This window comes from Rousettus aegyptiacus, unplaced genomic scaffold (genome assembly GCF_014176215.1).
Source record: "Rousettus aegyptiacus isolate mRouAeg1 unplaced genomic scaffold, mRouAeg1.p scaffold_m13_p_16, whole genome shotgun sequence".
NCBI classification, from domain to species: domain Eukaryota; kingdom Metazoa; phylum Chordata; class Mammalia; order Chiroptera; family Pteropodidae; genus Rousettus; species Rousettus aegyptiacus.
In genome coordinates, this window is record NW_023416291.1 from 30,201,031 (window position 1) to 30,219,831 (window position 18,801).

The 18,801-nt window shown below is 36.8% G+C and overlaps 1 protein-coding gene across 7 annotated transcripts in view; it reads left to right on the forward strand.

Annotated features, from left to right (window-relative positions):
• LRAT (lecithin retinol acyltransferase) overlaps positions 1–18,801 on the forward strand; it is a 67,616-nt gene that overhangs the window by 10,667 nt on the left and 38,148 nt on the right. For 6 of the 7 annotated variants that reach the window (XM_036233647.1, XM_036233650.1, XM_036233653.1 and 3 more), the window contains exon 3: positions 7,495–7,549. The exons of the other annotated variant lie outside the window; for it this stretch is intronic. The gene's annotated coding sequence lies outside the window, so the exon portion shown is untranslated. The remainder of the gene's footprint in view (positions 1–7,494; positions 7,550–18,801) is intronic. 7 annotated transcript variants of the gene reach the window in all.

The following is an 18,801-nucleotide window of genomic DNA, read 5'->3' on the forward strand; positions in this document are numbered from 1 at the left end:
CTTCCTTAGCAATTCATTGTGACACTTTAGGCAAGGTGCTTAACCTCTCTAAGTAATCCATTTTCCTAATACCCAGCATTAGGATTTTGGACTCCATGAATTCCAAGAGTCCTTACAGTAGTACAAGTCTGTGTCTGTACTAGTTAGAATGCTGGCTTTAGTGATGGCATTCTTAGATGAAATAGTGAAAGTAAGTCAACAGAATTTATTGGCTCTTATAACCTAATTGTGGGAAGAGCAGGGGCGAAGCTGGCTTTAGGGGTGTCTGGCTCATTTGACCTTTCACTGCTTCTCTCTCTGCTTTCTGTGTGTTGGCTGTAAGGATCAGCTTCTCCACAAAGCTGGAGCTGCAGCTCCAAGGCTCAGTCACATCCAAACAACTCTGAAGTCACAAAGGAAAAAACTCCTCTTTCTCAGAATCATTTTTAAAGGTCTAGAAGAAGGACTCTCATTAGACGAGCTTGGTTTGTGTGCCTGCTCTTGTGACTGTAGGAGTGGTCTTTAACTAGAGAAGGGGTGTCACACAGGCACGACCACTGGAGAATTGTTGTGAGGCAGCCGGCCCTGGTCTGTGACCAATGCAGAGTCTAAGATCTAGTATGCCACAGTATGTGATATGGGGTATAATCATTTGTTTTCGGGCTTTCATTTTTGTGAATCTCAGTGTTGCGTGGCATGTAATAGGAGATGCAAATACCATATAGACCAAGCACCTGCATTCAGGAAGGTTAAAATTTCATTACAGAGATAAAAGCAAATAGAGGCATGTGAAGACCGAACTGTAGTATTAAGGAAAGATCTGAAATCTTAAAGCAGATGAGTTGGAAATTGAAGGGCAATGCATTGGTTTAACAATTTTTGCTAGATATTTTGCCCCACATCATAGTCCCTAACCAAATCATATTTTGCTCGAAAGATCAGTGATCAAATATAGCAATGATATTTTTTTTCTTGAACTTTTGGCCTTGTTCTTTTTTCTCAGAGATTGACTGTGTTGGTATATAGACCAACATAATGTACTTTGGAAAGTACATTTTTGTACTGAAATATATTTTGTCCTTAGCAATAAATATGACAATATGGTCCTTTAGATTTATACTTTATGAACATAGCTTATATAACAGGAAAAAAATTCTACCATTTTTTCCTTGGAATCAAGAAATAGGTAGCTCACCCTAAAATTTATCTAGAATGCAGATAGAATTTTGCACATTAGGTTGTACTGGGTTGGCAATTAGATTGTGGAAAATGTGTGAAAACTTTAGCCGATCAATGTGTTGGCCTTTGGTTCATCATACAAATGAACTTGGTTTTATAATCTGAAGCACATGCATATTAAGTAGAGAGAGCTAATTGCAGTAAATCCTGGCAATAATCTGGATATTTCAATAATGTCACATTGTTATTCCTGAATTTACTTGTAATACTGTTACATAAGGGTCTTGTTTTTAAACAAGACAATTGTGTTAGTTTTGTTCGCCTCTCCTCTGCTTATTGAATCAGACTGATTGAATTAGAACTTATTTAATTAGATTTTCTAGTTATGTGGCATGTCAAAGCTCTCGAATGCATTTTGTACCCTTTTCCTCATGGACAATTCCTATAAATGTAGTTAGTGGTTTATATGTATTCTGTTTAATTATTTCTCCCTTGGAATTTTTATTGCAACAGGCAATGACCACTGTATATACTTCAGGGATAATAGAGGATCACTCCTTGCTTTCAAAAATAGAATATAGTCATTCCAATAAGTAGACAATAATGGTTTTAATGACTATCAAAATCATTTTAATGCCTATTCCAACAGTTATGCCCCCTTTTTCACTGTCAGGCAGATCATAGACCTTTAGGAGGCTGAATTTACAGAGCTTCACTGGATTTGAGAAACAAAGGAGAGAGGAGCATCAGGGATCATTATGAAATCTGGTTTAGACCACTAGGTGATGGTGGTGCTGCTCACGGAGGAAGAGAACATGGGGGAAGAAGCAGGTTAGGGAGAGTCTGTGGGACATTTCAAGATATCCAGCAGGGAGCCACTGAGGAGACATCAATATATAGATAATAATTTCATGTCAACATGCAAAAGATTTGCAAAAGAGGATCTTTCAAAATAGGCTTGGAAGGATCTTCTGGAATTGGGAAGAACTAGGACAGAAGACTTAAAAATTCAAGAGAAGAAAGTATTTCGAAAAAGGATTGAATGGTCATGGTGTCAAATGCAACAAAGAGGTCAAATAAGATAAAAACCAAAAATTCTCATTGAATTTTGCAATAAGGATGTTACTGGTGACCTTGGCAAAAACACTTCCAGTCAAGTGGCCAGGGGCTGAGTCCGGATGCAGCAAGTGAGGAATATCATTGCTTTAATCGTTAGAAAAATAGTTGGTGGGAATAAATAAATCTTATATACAGAAATGCTATACTTGAACATAGAGTTGAGGAAAGATGAAGAGAAGCCTGTCTTTCTCACTACAACTGAAGTAGCACCTCTCCTAGTCACTCTCTAGCCTATTACCCTACTTTTTTTTTTCATTAAAACTTAACACTGTTTGTGGTTATATTATTTGTCATGTCTTTAATGTCTGTGTCTCCCTTCTAAAATGTGAACTCTCAGAGGACAAGTGATTGTTACCATTTACTACCAACTCTCCCGCACTAAGAGAAGTACCTGTTTCACCACAGACACTCAATACATTCATGTTCAATCAATAAATGAATGAACTAGATGCAAATGCCAGCAAAATAGGTACTGGGAGAGTGTATATCACTCAGGAGCGCTGACACTCACTCACTCCAAGGGAACTGAATGGATACCTTGACAGACTTTTCCTCATGTGTCATGATTTGAATGCATAATTCTAATTATGGATTTAGAATTCTAATTCTAAATCCTTACCTTTAATATGATGACTAATTTTCATAATAAAATAAACTTGTACAATTCATTATCCTGATGCAGATTAGTAAAAAAATTTTTAAGGTGAGAGTCAAATTTCTGGGAAAAGCCAGAAATGGATATTGGCCAAATATATGTATGTGTGTAATTATTTTGGGGTTAAACAATAAACAAAATTAGCTTTAGAAATAACATCTTTTTTTTAAGGCCAACAATTCATCAAAATTTAGAATGACCTTTAAAATGTAACTTGTAGAGTGAACGATGAAAAAATAACTGTCATCTTATTTTACATACAGAAAAAGAATTGAATTGGCATTGTGTATGTACTAGATAGCAGTTTTAGATATAAATGTTTCTTAATAATCAGTGCCAAATTTGCATAGGTTCTACTGGGTTGTGTATATTTTTGATTGTTGATAATACTTTAAATATGAATTTGACGCTTTTACTTTGCTTTATTTCTATATATTTTATTTGTGAACAATCATAAAATTTTATTTGACCTAGACAGCAAGAGTATGCAATATGGACTTACTATTAAGAGTTTAAGCAGAGTTCAATAACTATAAAATATTTCACTAATAGGAAAAGAATAAGACAAACCCTCTGCTGACCTTTGTTTCACATTAAAATGACCGGATTTTGACACCAAAATGACAGCTGGTTAAAACAGCTTGAGATTTCAAAGTGCTCGAGTATATATAAATATTATGACTGATCTCATAAGTGTGTTGGAAAACACTTTAAGAAAGGTCCTGATTTAAGAGTTGGCTACATTCTCCCCCACTTTGGTTGGAGGGAAATATCACCCCTCCCCCCCCCCCAAATTTTATCTTCTGAATTTGGAGGAAATAGAATAATTAAAAACATGTAGCTGAACTCCACAGAACCAAGATTGGAGATTAATACTGTGAACATAAATTGCTACTTAATGCACAAACCTAGGGTTTGGATTCTTGTTGGACAGTAGGACAGATACTGCTTCAAATATACTTTATGTAACGAGATGTCAGTAGCAATAATATATAGAAAAATTTATTACTAAAATTTATTTTCAACACTTCCTTTTCTATAACAACTATATTAGGGCATGGAGAGCTCCCAGGGATCAAGGTCAGTCAAGGACAGATCATGTCTATAGTGTGTGGTCTCATAGTAGTCAAAAGGGCATATCTACTATCAAGCCTCTACTCCTTAAAATCTTCTTGATTTTATTTTTTAAAATTTCACTCAGACTACTGTTTATCCTAAACATTATACAGTAGCTACTTGGAGTCTTCTGTGGGCAAGGATAACTTGGGATGACAGAATGGAAAGGATAGGAAGCAAGAGTGATAAACAAAAGTCACAGTGATATAGTTTGTTATTAGACGGAACAGATTAAGATTATCAGCCATACAGAGTTCAGGCAGAAGCTTTCCCATGAGGCTTGAAACATTTCTAAAAGACATTAGCAGCAATTAGAGAAGAATTAATTCAGAAAGTGGAGGTTGAGTAGGGCCGTGTTATCAGGGCATGAGTGCAGGTCTGAGGAGCAGAGAAAAAGCCGGGCAGGTGGTCTGCAGGTGGGAGGGTGAAGGGTGAAGGGTGAGGGAGGTGGCATGGTTGGCAGAGGCCAAGATGAATAATTTTATTTTTATGTTTACTTTTTAATTTTTAAAAAGATAGTACAAGCACGCAGTACAGAATTCAAACAATACAACAAAATCAAATGAGATAAGTCAGCTTCCCACCCCAATTTCCAGTGCCAATTCCCTCCAGAAAGTCAACACTTTTTTTTTTGTAAATCCTTCTCTGCTTTATGTATAGACAAACATTAAATACAACCATTTTTTAAAATGCAAACAGTAGTATTATACACAATATCTCCATTTTCACACAGGTAGCATGCAAGTCATATTATCCTAAACTTTTTTTAACCTAATAGATGATAGTTTCATTCCTCTTAATTTCCTCAGTTCCTTTTAATAGCTACGTTATGTTCTGTCCTGTGGATGTGACAGTCCCCTATGATGGCCATTTAAGTTGTTTCCTGTCCTTTGGTCCTATAAATCATCATTCAAACATCTCAGAGTCATCCTTGGCACTTCCCTCTCTCTCCTCCGCATCCAGTGTTTGGCCAAATCCTCTCAGTTCTACCTGTACAGTGTATGTTGTGCATCTGCCCCTCCCACCATCTCCACTGCCATTCCACAGCCCTTTACGATGCGCCTTACTGTGAGAGCTGCTTGCTGGTCTCCCTGACTTCACTCTTACCCGCTTCAAGTCATTCTCCACATGCAATGAATATGATCTGTTCTCATCATAAGAAATGTGAACTACAATGAAATGTCATTTTCCACCTATCCCACTAGCAAATTTGAAAATTTTTGATAATGTATTGTATTGGTAAGAAGTACAGGTTAACAGGTGCTCCTGCATTGCTGGTGGGAGTATAAATTAATTCACACCTTTGGGGAGCCAGTTGGCAATATCTATCAAAGTTAAAATTATATAAAGCCTTTATGATCCACATGTTTGTTTCTGGGAATTTATTTTTCAGGTATCTTAGAGAAGGGCAAAGTATATGCATATGTGTGTGTGTGTGTGTGTGTGTGTGTTGTGTGTTGTGTGTTGTGTGTTGTGTGTGTGTGTGTGCGCGCGCAAATAAATATGTATCTTCTAAATGCTCATCAATGGAGAACTGATTTAAAATAAAGAATGGTATGTCTATGCAATAGAATACTAAGTACTTTTTGTGAGCTAATGTGAAAAGTGCTCCAAGATAGTAAGGGAATAAAGCAAAATGCAGAACAGTGTGTGTATTACAGTTGTTAGAAGGAAAGGAAGGAGGGAGGGAAGGAGGGAGGGAAGGAGGAAGGGAGGTAGGGAGGGAGGTAGGGAGGGAGGGAAGGTGTTTGGTCTGGGACAGAGAACTGAGTGGTCATAGGACAGGACTGCGAGGGAGATGATTGTTAATGTAGATGCCCTTTTATTGAACTTGATAATCTATACAGTTTACACATTCAAGAGGGAAAAACCATGTTTTAAAGAGTGATCTATTAGGAGTCAAAATATGGGCACGCGGTTTCTCTGTTGAGCCTCCTTCTGTGAATTCCTTGCATGTAGGATAAAACCCAGTCCAGGACTGTTTGCCCCAAGTTGGGCCAGCTTTGTCTGTCTCCTGAGGGCATTTTGGGGACTTCTTTTTTGTTGCCCGCATACCAGCCCTGCTTTCAGTTCCTCTAACGTGCCCTGTCCCTTTTCACCTCTGAAATGAGAAAGTATATGCACCTTTTTTTATATTCTCCCTGTTGCCTGAAATGTATTTCCTTTATGCATTCCCTGCGAAAACTTCTCCAATCTAAATTAGGTTCCCTTATTAGTCTCTCTGATAAGAGGTTGAAATTACATATTTATCTGTGTGGATTTTACTTAGCATCTGCTCTGAATACTATTTTTTCCTTATTAGGAAAGGGCAGTGGGAAAAAACAAAAACATTTTGTTGAGATTCGGGAGGTTTAAGTTCTGATTTTACCACTGCATAACTGGCCTTTGGCAAATCACTTAACTTTTCTGGGCTTCAGTTCTTTTATCTGTGAAGTCAGAAAAGTAGACTAGCTGATTTCTAAGGCCCTGTAATTTATAGTATTAGAATACTATGAGCGTATAGTATAAAGTGAAATACATATAAATGCTGAATGCTGGTGTGCTCTTTAAATAATGTGAAATACACCTAAATATTGCATGCTTGTGTAAAAGAATTTTATGTTATAAATGAAAGTTTAGTTAACTTCTTTCTTCAGAGAACTTTATTTCCCACAGTATAGTTTCTTGATTCCTTCCTTACTTTTTATAAATGTGTCAACTACTTAGATATCCAGGTAACATTCAATGATGCACTTAATGTACAGACAGGATATTCTTCTATACCAAACCCTCATTGTTTTCTTATAATACTTTCCTTGCCAATTTTTTATAAGGTATTATTTTTATCCAATGTCTATAATTTGAGTTATTAGATCCTAGAAATCTTTCTCACTTCTGTTTTTGATTAAATTATAAATCCACTAGATGGTGTATATACACAGAGAGAAAGAAAAAAGTTAGTTCCTTTGTTCTACTCTATAGTTCAAGTTTAAAGTTTCTATTTAAGGAGAAAACTAAAAATTTCTAATTATATTTTGGTGTTTGGAGCAAAGAGAAGATTTCCTATCAAAAAACAAAACTAAAAGAGGATTTCCTTAAGTAAATTTTAATGTTTCTGTTGTCTATTAAAATAGTTAATTCTACAAATTGAATATTTAGATTAGAAGAATGTATCGAATGAATACAGTCAGATTCAAATGTGATAAAATTTGTTTGCCTTATTTCTCTAGTAATAATGAGTCTATTCCATAAGAATTTTTAATTGCCAAATTATTCCTCCAGTTACTGATTTCTAACTATGAATTCTGGACATTGTTTTAACCTGTATTTTCTGGGGAGCTAATAGTACCCTATGTTAGACAATTAATCCTTTGTTATAATGGACCACACTGAGGTTATATTATAAGAATTTAACAAACCCTTATATTGTAAGAAGGAAATTGTTTAAATTTTTTTTTTCTCTTTAGCATCTGGTCTGACGGCAATGGTTGGAGATTGTCCAAAAGCGTCAGTTTATTGATGGTATGTCAAAGTCAGTTTTTTATATCTCGCTCCCCTCAGCATAGTTTTCTGTATAGGGGTGAGAGCAGGGCAGGTCTAGGGATCAGAGGCCTGTCCTTCTGTCACATCTTGTTAATTGACTCTCCCGAGACTCACAGGAGCCTACTGTGACTCTTGAACAGTAGGCTGGCCTTATCTAAGAATCACCTGTGCTGATCCTGGATGACGTAGACAGGTGAATTGGTCCCTGCAGTTAAAGTTCTCATGAGATAAATGGCATTTCTAGGGACTAGCATAATAAGGCTGAGCTAATCTATTTTTCCAACCACTAATTTACAATGGGGGAAATTTGATTTATTGACAAATAAAGGAGACATATTTAGCTTCACATAACATTAGAAGAAGGTGGCCACTTCTTTTAGGCTAGCACTTGTAACAGAATCACGGGTTCTGTTTCTTTTGGTAGTCCTTTCTGTTTGTAGAAAATGAAGTAAATTCTTCTGTTTTAGTGGAATTTTGTAGCTGCTTTGTGTTCCATTCTTTGGAGATGAGGTAAGTTATGATATGGTAAGATTACTAGATTCCAGTATGTATTTGTGTCAGTTTAATCAAGAATGCATGGGTTCTCTTTCTATCCAAAAGTCTGATAAGGCAGAAAAAGAGCCTCAAGAGAGTTGCCCGTGCTGTTTATTCTTTTTTCTCCACTCTCTCCTGAGCCCTCTCTGCGAAGCGTTTCATCCTCATCAGTCTTCAGAAGTGCCCTCATCCAAGTCTCCCCCACCTTTGTTTTGTTTAATACTAAAGTCTGTTATTGTCATTGTCTTCCTTGGACCCTGAGTATAGTTTGACACTGTTGATCACACTTCTCCTTTTCAAAATACTTTCTTAACTTGGCTTCCAGAGCACTAGATTTTGTGGTTGTCTGATACTCCTCTATCTCCTTTGCTGAATCTTCTTCTTCCCTGACTTCTAAACATTGCTGTGCCTCAAGACATGGTTCTTGGGCTTCTTTCTGCTTTTCTAGCTACACTTACTCCCCTGAGGATATCATTTTATCTTTACCTTTAAATACCACCTCACTGCCAATGACTCTTAATTTTTTTTCTCTAGCTCCTGTGTCTTTCTCGACTCTCAAGCTCATATATTATCTATCTACTTAACAGCTCGCATTTGGATGCCTAGTAAACATCGAAAACTTAACATGCCCCAAACTGAACCTCACCTACCCCCATCTAAGCAGTTTCTCCTCTTCTCAGTAAATGACAACTTCGAGCCAAAAACCACTTGTCAGCCCTGTTTTCCTTTTCTTACACCTCACATATTATCCACCAGCCAAAGCCCTGTCCCTGTGTCTTCGAAATACGTCAAGAGTCTGAACACTTTTTATCACCCTCACTATCGCTATCCTGGTTTCAGCCACCATCACCTCTGACCTGAATTATTTCAGTCATCTCCTAACTGGTCTCCTGGTTCTACTTCCTACTATCATCTATTCTCAAAATAGAGTAATCCTTTAGACATGTTAGCCAGATGATATCACTCCTTTGTTCCAAATCTTTAATCTCACCTGGAGTAAACGCCAAAGTCCTGAAAATGGCCTCACAGTCTCTGCCCAATCTCTGATCTCCTCTGCTGACCCCTCTCCCAGGTACTCACCCTGCCCCAGCCCCACGTACTGGCCTCCTTTCCACGCTGCCTCAAGTACTCTGCTCAAATGCTGCTCCTGGAGGATGCAGGACAATTCCTTTTTGAATGAGACAATCCTTCAGATTTTAATACATACAGGATCTGGTCTTTACCCACTACATGGCAGTAAACCTCCACCATCATTATTGGGAACAAAAATGCTCTCTTAGGTGTGGCGCCAGTCCTGTTGACACCAATTGACCTATGGTACCTACTTAGCACTGGATTACGGGTCTTAAGATATGAGCATCTTTAACTTTACTGACTATATGTTTGTTCTCCAAAGTAACTCCCAATTCTCCCAAGTGTTTAGATCAATTTACACTCTTACCAGCAGGATATTAAATTGACCATTTCTCCACGTAAGTGCGGCTTTTACTTCTAAAGCTGTACTTTTCCTAGGTTATAGCTTTGTTGACCTCAACAGTTAGTTGTTATAAAAGTAACTTACCTATGCCCTAACTCATTATATATCTGCCCCCAAAGTAGAGCATCTCTCACCCTTCTGTGTAAAACCAGAGCAGCAAACCTGCTAACTTGAATGCAAGCATGGTCTCTTCTGCCATGTTCCCAAGTGCAGCTGTGGCCCAAGAAGTCCCTACTGATCCTAGCTCCTCTCTACTAACCGCAGGAATATCTATCTTCATCTCCTAACTGTCCCCTTCTAGAGGGATCTCATAGGGCTTCCTCTGGGTATTTAGAATTTGCACACATAAAAAAAATCTTGAAATCTGAATCCTTAGTTTCATAGAGCAAATACAGAGTGAGGTACGTGGAGCCAAGTCCATTAGTATTAAAGAGTGATAACAACCTGACCTTTACACCTCTGACTATAGCTATAAAACAGTTTTTGCTGCCGTAATGGTAAAATACTCTAGCCTCATTGGCTCATGATAACAAGCACATTTTCTCACATTCATGGTCAATTTCAGCTGGGCTGATGTAGGCTCAGCTGGGGTGGCAGTTCTGCCCCAAGTTGTATTTTTGTTGGGCTTTGGGATGGTTTCAGGTCTGCTCCACATTTTTTATTCTGGGGCATAAGGACAGGAGCCAAAAGAGCTTGCTCTTCTGGTAGATCATTGGAGTGCGAGGGCATGGGCTTACCATCCAGCATAGCTTAGAGCTGCTGCTCACGTCACGCCTGCTGATTTTCCATTGACCAAAGCATGTCACATGGCCAAGCTCAAAGACAGAATATACTTTGTCCCAAGGGATAAGTGGAGAGGGCTGAGTATTTACTGAGCAATACCCAGTCCAATGCAAAGCAGCAAGCCTTTTGTAATGAAATAGAGTCTGTGATTAAGCAAACATTTTGGGTTTTATGACCAAAATATAGCAAATGTATCCAAACTGATATCAAGAATCAATGGAATAACAACTAGAACTAAAACCCTTTTTTGCCTGTCTATATGCACAGGCTCTTTCTTTTTCATACCAGGTACACTCCCTCGGCATCTGTAGCCATGGTCGCCTTACTCTTCCTTTAGTGACAGAAGACAGGGCTATTGGTTTGGAGCATGGCTACGCTAGAGGGATCTCATAGGGGTTCCCCTGTGCAAATTGCAGGACATACCTGTATTCTACCTACCACATGTTTCTCCAGTGGGAAAAATGAGTGAGGAAATCTCCTCGGTTTTCCCTCCACCTCCCCTCTTTGCCAGGCTAATTGGAACCAATCCTTTCCAGTTATCCCTTTTATGAAGCACAGTGAATTTAAGAAACTTTTTTCTTTCCCTTAAATGAATCAACTTAACATATTAAAAAGATAGTCCAGATTTTCACCATATGATAATCTACATTATTAGAAAGAGAGATTAAAACATCAAAGAATAGAATGGATAAATAAGTTGTGGAATATTATTTTAATGGAATACTATACAGTATGTAACTGAACAATTTATAGCTACATACAACAACATGTGAGTCTTGCAAACATAATGTTGAATGAAATAAGTCAGGAACAGAAGAATATGTACTGTGATTTCTTTTATATAAAGTTCAAAAAGCAAGTAAAAATAATGTTTTGGGATTAATGCTTAGGCAAAAGAATTATATGGGAAAGCAAGGAAATGATTGTTATAGAAGTCAAGATACCGATTATCTTTGTTGGGGGTGGTGGTAATTGGGAGAGGCAGGATGGAATATTCTCAGGTGCAGGTAGCAATGTTTCTTGCCATTGTAGGCGATTACATGGTTGTTCTCTTGTGATAAATCATTAAGCTGTGCATATTTTGTTCCTCAAACTTTTCTCTGTAAGTATTATATTTCACCATAAACATGTTTAAAAATGTTTAAGGATCCCAAGACATTTGGTCCCATAAACTTAATCTTACACACCATGCAACTTAATGATAACATATTTTGCCTCTAGTTTCAACTCAGTTAATTCAGTCCACAAATATTTAATGCCTTTTGTGTTCCTGTTATAACTTTTGTGGGTTTTTCTTAGACGTTGTTGTCTGTCCACATTGGATAATTAGGCTTCCTTCCAACCTTTCTTTTTGAGATTAAGGTTCAACTTAAATATTAAATCACACCGAAGTCCATTTATCTCTGTCTATGTCCAGAAATTTTCCCCAGCTACGCTCAGACTTCTTTTAGGTACTGACTTGGTCTTCAGAAAGACTGGATAAAGGAAAGTCCTGGTGAAACTCTATAGGTAATGCTAAGAAAATAACTGTTTCATTCAACTTTTAATGCCCTAGTAACGCTTGGTTTTCATGTATGTAAATGCACTATCTGATGAATAAACCTCAGTGCTCTTTGGCAGGATCAAAGGGAAATGCAAACAAGAAATAAATTGGTGTATACGGTCAATAAAAAAACTAGATAGAGAGGGGTCAGGAACTGACAAGTGTGTGGAGGTCTGTGGAAACCCCGCCTCTCTCTTTTATGAGCTCTTGCCTTTGCAAACCTGGTACTTATTGTCCTTTCTTTTGTATCGTACTCTAAGTCTCCTGTTTTAAAACCATTCTTTTCCCCTGTATCCCCCAAAAAAGATTAAGGTAAGAGACATTCCTTAATGTGCTACAATAGTATCTTAATTACACCTTCAAGCATATGCGATACTGTTTTTTGGAGACGTTAGTCTTGACAAGCCTCTTTAATTATACTGTTTATTTGATTAAAAAAGAAAAACTGTTCATGGACATGGTTGGGGAATGGGTCGCCCTAATTCTCTGACTGTTCCTATTAAGTGAAGATGAACCTCTTCATGAACTGGATCGGTCTTGACTTTAGACCAAGTATACAACTATGCGGATGGGTGGACTGCACCTTATTGTCCCTGAGTTTTTTTTTTTCTCAGGGTTCCAAGATTGTATTGTATATAGTCTTGGTTGTTCATTTTTAAAGAAATTTCACTTTGCCAATCATCTTTGGTCTAGGGATCAGGATAGCATTCGCAGTGAAAATATACTCATGAAAATATAAATGTCTCATAATTTAAACAGAAAAAAAACAAAAGGAAAAAAATAAATATTTTTAAATCTTCACATGTTAAATATAAAACTTCAGAAGCCATAAGTACTCCCCAAAACATTGTTTCTTTAAAAAGTAATTTTCAAAGTAATTAAAGTGCTTCTGAGTTTTTCAGTCAGCAAAATTAGAAAGTTTTTTTTTTAAACTAATGGTTAATGCTAATAAATTACATGAAGGGAGTAATCATATCTATCTTACTTACCACTGTATTCCCAGCACAATGCCTGGCAAGTCGTACGTGTAAAAAGTGAACGAATGAATGAAGTTCATTGTGGATAGATAATACTACATATGTTATTTTATTTACTCCTTAAAATAATGCTACAAGTTAAGTTTTGGTGTTCCTTTTATAGATGAGGAAATTGATTGTCAGGGAGAAGAGTTGCCCAAGGTAGAACACACACAACTAGGAAATGGCAGAGATGGGAACCAAACTGTGATGTTCATGCCTACAGATCCGACATTTATTCGATAGTGACACTGGTTTTAGCAAAGATAGCTAGTTGCCTACCCAACAGCCATTTCCCCTCTCATCCTTCATGAGAGCTCTAATTTTGTTCTAGTGTCCTTTCCTCAGGCAACACAGGTAAATCCTGATTGTTCTAAGCCAAAATAATACCCCCAATTCTCATACCTGCCTATGACCAGTTTAGGGGATTGGAATATAACCTGGCTTGGCCATTGGGATTGGAAGAAAATATGTTAGTGGGAGCAGAGATTTTTTTGCCTCTTTCACAAAGAAACACAAGGGAAAAGCAGACATTTCTCTGACCCCTAAGTGTTGATATATGGAGATGTGATGCCTGGAGCTGCTGACGTCATCTTGCTGCCACGAGGGGATCTAGAAGACAATCCTCGGTGTGTAGTGACTATCAATCGCATCCCTGGTTTTGCTCAGCCAGTTGCTTGAGAGCTTTAGCTACCAACCAGTTAACTGGAGTATCAGTCACTCTAGAATACTGACCCTGTCAATTCCAATTCTGTTTTAAATATCTCTATTCTAAGTGTACATATGAAATGAAATGTTTTTATAGTTTTTATCATTTTATAGAAATGAGATATCTTCGTTTATTCATTAATTCACTAACCATTTGGTAGATGCCACTTGCTGGGAGCAATGGTACATTTTTGAGTAGAGATACACACATAGAAGGACAAAGAGAGATTCTTGACTAGCCTGGTCAAGAAGGAGAAAGGTCAGAGAAAGGTCAAGGAAGAAAGGTCGGGGAAGCCTCTACGCTGGAGCTGATGAGAAATGATATTTAAACGGACCCTGAAAGACCAGTGGAAATTATCCAGGTAGGAAGAAAGAGGGTGTTGCCTGAAGAGGAGGTAGCATAGGAGATAATGGGAGTCTGAGAGAATATGGCACAGTCAAGGAAGTCCAAGTAATCGAGTGCTTAGGGTACAGGTTGGACAAATCTAAAAGGGAGTCTAGAGAGGTGAAGAGGGGCCTGATTACAGAGGGCCTTAGCCCCAAACTACAGTCTGAGACCTGTATCAGAAAGCCGTAGGGAGTTACTGAAGGATATTAAGGATGCACAGAACTTTAATAGGACCACTTTGGCATTAGAGAGGAGAATGTTTTGGAGGAGGAAAAGATGACAAGAGCTGAGGAGCAGAGAAAATGAAGAGGGGCTTCTAGATTCAAGAGGTATTTAAGAAGTGGTTTAGATAGAACTTGGTGACTAGATATGAGAGATAAGAGAGTAGTAGGTAGGGAATTTGCAAAGAAATTCAGGGCTGGTGAGTGGCCTTGGAGGCTGCCAGACTGTGTGCTGAGGGCTCAGCTGAGGATAGAGACCAAGAGTTAATGGCTCCAGTGCACAAAGTTGAGTGAGTGACTTAGTGTGGTTTTAGGGGCAAAGAAGGCTGGATTGGTCCACATTTGGTTAAGTATTGCAGAAGGAAAATGGAGCAAGAGAAGTTGGGGTATTAAAAAAAAAAAACAGGTTGAAGGACTAAACCAAAACAAGAAGAAGGAAGCAAAACCAGAAGAAAGTCTAATACGTGGAGTGAGAAAATAGGACTTCAGTCCAATTCTGTTGAATAAGCAGGTATAATTGGAAAGATGAGGATAACAGGAGCTTGAGTAGAGAGACACACACAGAAGGACAAAGGTGGAGTAGCTCCAGGAGGTAACAAGGGGGAAGGGATGAGTTTTAATATTAGTGTGGAGATGATTACTGGAATGTAAGAAGCCAAGGTGCCGGGTATTTGAAGGGTCATCCGCATGAACAGTAAAGAGAATGGGATTATGGCGGGTTTGGGGTGGAGGGAAAATCATAAGCCATATTCCGAAATCTCTGATACATGTCAGGGAGTGATGAGAATGAGAAGGGATGGAGGATGGTAAATCTGAGAGGCATGAGTTTCAAAGGGAGAAAGATTTTTTATGGGAAATTAGAGGAATATTGAAGGGGTCTGTGCTAACAGTTATTTAGCACTTATTGTGTGCCAGCTTCTGTTCTAAGTGCTTTATGTATACTAAACTCATTTAGTTCTCACCTACAAGATAAGTACCGTTATCCATCCCCCATTTTACAGATGTGGAAACTTAGGTCGTGAGACTTTTAATAACTTGTTTAAGGTATATAACCATGATTCCGATCTAGGCTGTTAGGCTGCAAAGTTCACACTCTTACCAACACCACTGTCCTGCAGATTCTGTTGGACAAGCCCAGCTGGCCCCTGTTGGTTAAGTGGTAAGTTCAAGAACAAACAGCCTCTGCTTAAGAGTGTCAGGAGGAGGTAGTGTCCATGGTGGGGAACCATTCGAAAAGGATAGCAGCAATTTCTTTATGTTTTCTAGTGTCTATTTTATTTAGTACTTAAACACGATAGTGTGCCTTTGAACTATATGTTAATGTGTAAACTGCTCCAGGCCTTTTTAGAAGTGAGTGTGGTATAATTTAAAATAGACGGTCACATTAATTATTAACTGTAAGTACTCAATTACATAAAAGAATTAATTTGGACCTCTCCGTGAATTTATACACATTCTGACTAAGAATGGCCAAAAAGAAACTAACATATGCAATCTTGAAAAATACATGACACTGTTTTCCTCCCTGGCATTCCTAAACTTTATGGCCAACCAGTTTATTGGGGTTCATTACTGACTACCTATTGGAAAAAATTCTCCTGACTTCTCCTTTTTATCTGTGTTACTTGTCAGACACTAAGTATCTTAAAAACCAAGAGCCCAAGAAAGTTAGGAGGCATAATGATCCAAAGGAGAAGCCTATTTTGCTTGGCTCATATTGAGTTCTTTTTATTTTCTTAGAATTAAGGCTCTCTAGAGTCTTTGAATAAAGTGCTAGTCTTACGAATCACTGAAAAATTAGTTTCATTGTCTTATAGAGTTACTACTCTTGGTAAAAAGTGTGGCTCTAAGAAGTGTATACATGAGGAAAATATAGATTCATACAAAAGGAAATTTATGATATAATTATAACTGTACCGTGGGCTCATAATTGGAAGTCTGCATCTCACGATTGCATTTAATAACTCTTGTACATATAAAATAAGTTATTTCAAAATGTGATTCAGGCTTCATTTAGAAAATGCATCTATTGAAATGAAGCATACTGCACAGAGGTTATGTTAATCATGAATGTGAGTATGGATAGTTTAATCCAAATTAAGAGTTGATAGGTCTGACACAGAGTCTCAGTACAGTAATTTGAGAAACCAAATGATTTCCTTTTCATCTGAAAGGTTCAGAAAGTCCGCTTTTGAAAAATGCCATTGACTCAGGGTAGCTGTTCTTAGTGACGCTTTGGTTTCTAGAATAACTAGAAGGTTTATAGACCAAATAGTTTTATACAAGGGGAGAGAAGAGAAATTGGAGAATTGTTAGTACAAAAGATTATCCATTATTTCTACTACCATTCTGTTCTTTGGAAAAAAATATTTTGTAAAGTCAGGAACTAATACAGAAGAAAAGGCAGTGCAATTCAACACAAATCAGTTTATCTGATGTTTTTTTAGTGTCCAACTTGCAAGGCTCTGAGTTTCCTGTTAAACTGTATCCATGTTTTGGCAAGGGTGGGTGCGGTAGGAAGGGCAGGTAGAAATAAATTGTAGTCTTTTCCCTTGTGTTGCTAATAATATATTTGAATTTTATGTTTATTCTCTTGCTTGTCCGTATAGTTTTGTCATTTATGAATATGATCACACTTATTTGATGGATTCTTCTAATTTAAATATTCAGTTTGTAGAATTAAGTATTTTAATGTCCAACAGAAACTTTAAAATTTACTTCAGAAAATCCTTTTTCATTTGTGTTTTTCGGTAGGGACATCTTTTCCTTGCTCCAAAAACCAGTTTTGGACATTATATATGTGGAATCAAGCTGTTCATCTCCTGTAATTTGTTTTTTTTCACTCAAAATTATCAGTGATGAGGCATTTAGCAATCATTCATTCATTTTTCCTCATTACAGAGTCTTTTATTTTATGAATATGCAATAACTTTTGAAGTAATCTCTGTTTTACGAGAGCACTGACATTTTTTAGGTTTTTATTTGTCTGCTTTACTCTTACACATGGCTGCCTTAAATAACCTTGTACATTGCCTGGTATGGATTCCTGGTGGTCAGGTTTCTCTAGGTTTTTACCTACAGGTAGAATTGTTGAGTCACTGGATAATGTCAACTTGTTTTCCCAAGTATTAATTTACATTCATCTCTTCAGCATATGAGTGCTTGAGAATCTCTCCAGCACTTGATATTAGTCAATATTTTATTTATTGCCAATTGTGATCAGTACAAAGTGATATTTCATGTAGTTTTAATTTGCATTTACCATGTGTTTATTATCAGTCCTGTTGCCTTTCTGGCAATGCCCATTTGTCTTCTTAGGTGATTTTTTTCTGTTGGGTTGTCTGTCTTTTTCTTCATGATTCTGAATTCTTTAAGTTCTTTTTGAGTTCCATATATTTGGAAATTAATCCTTTTTTAGGTATATATGTCACAAATCATTTCCTCCTGGGTCGTGGCTACTGGGATTTATTGTTGAATAGAATTATTTAATGTGATTCATTTCATCTAATTTTTTCCTTATGATTTGCTCTAGATAACCTTTCAAAGAAATTCTTACCTATTCATTTATGTCTTACATTTCTTTCTAAAAGTTTTCTTTCTAAGTTTTGAAGTTTTGCTTTTAAGTTCTTAGTCCAACCCAAATTTCTTTTATGTATTTCCAATAAAGTTTTTAAATTTTCTCCATAATTGTCTTGATATTGAGATAATTGTGTGTTTTCTTTCCACATTGTCTGTTAGGGCAGTATTAGAGCAATAGATTTGATAACCTTAAGTAAACCTTGTATTCCTGGAATAAATCCTTCTTGATCATGATGTACATTGCTCGATTTCATTTGTGAATATTTTCTTCATGATTTTTATATCTGTTCATAAGGGAGATTGATCTAAAAATTTCTTTGGTTTTTGTATTAAGTTATTTTAGCCTACTAGTATTCATTATAGTGTCTTTCTCTTTTTTCCTATATTCTGGAAGATTGAAATTTCCTTTTCTTCTTATAAAACTTACCTATAAAACTATTTGTACTTGGTACTTTCTATATAGGAAAATACTTCACTGATTCAGTGTTTTTAATGCTTATGAAACTATTTAGTTTTTCAAATTTTGAATTAATTTTTAAGGTATTTTTTCTGAGTGTTATTTTTTTCAAGTTTACTGCCATTAGCGAATCATGACAAAATCATACTATATTTTAATCTATGTTGCATCTGAAATAATCCCTCTTTTCATTATGATATTTCTTATTTGCCCTTCTTGTAATGATCAAAACTTACTAGATATTTCTCATTTTTATTATTCATTCAGAGATCAGTGCTTGGCATTTTTATTCACTCTGTTGTACGTTTGTTTCTTATTTCATTAATTTTTCCTCTAACCTTTATCTTTTCTACTTTCTTTCTATTTTGCTGATCGTTTCTAACTTCTTATTGAGTGCTTAGCTTGTTAATTTTCAGTCTTCTTTCCTCATGTAGGACATGAAGGCTATAAATATTTTTTCAAGTGCCATAATACCATCCTACATTTTTTGAATTTTATGTTTTTATATTTTTCATTTTATTTTCT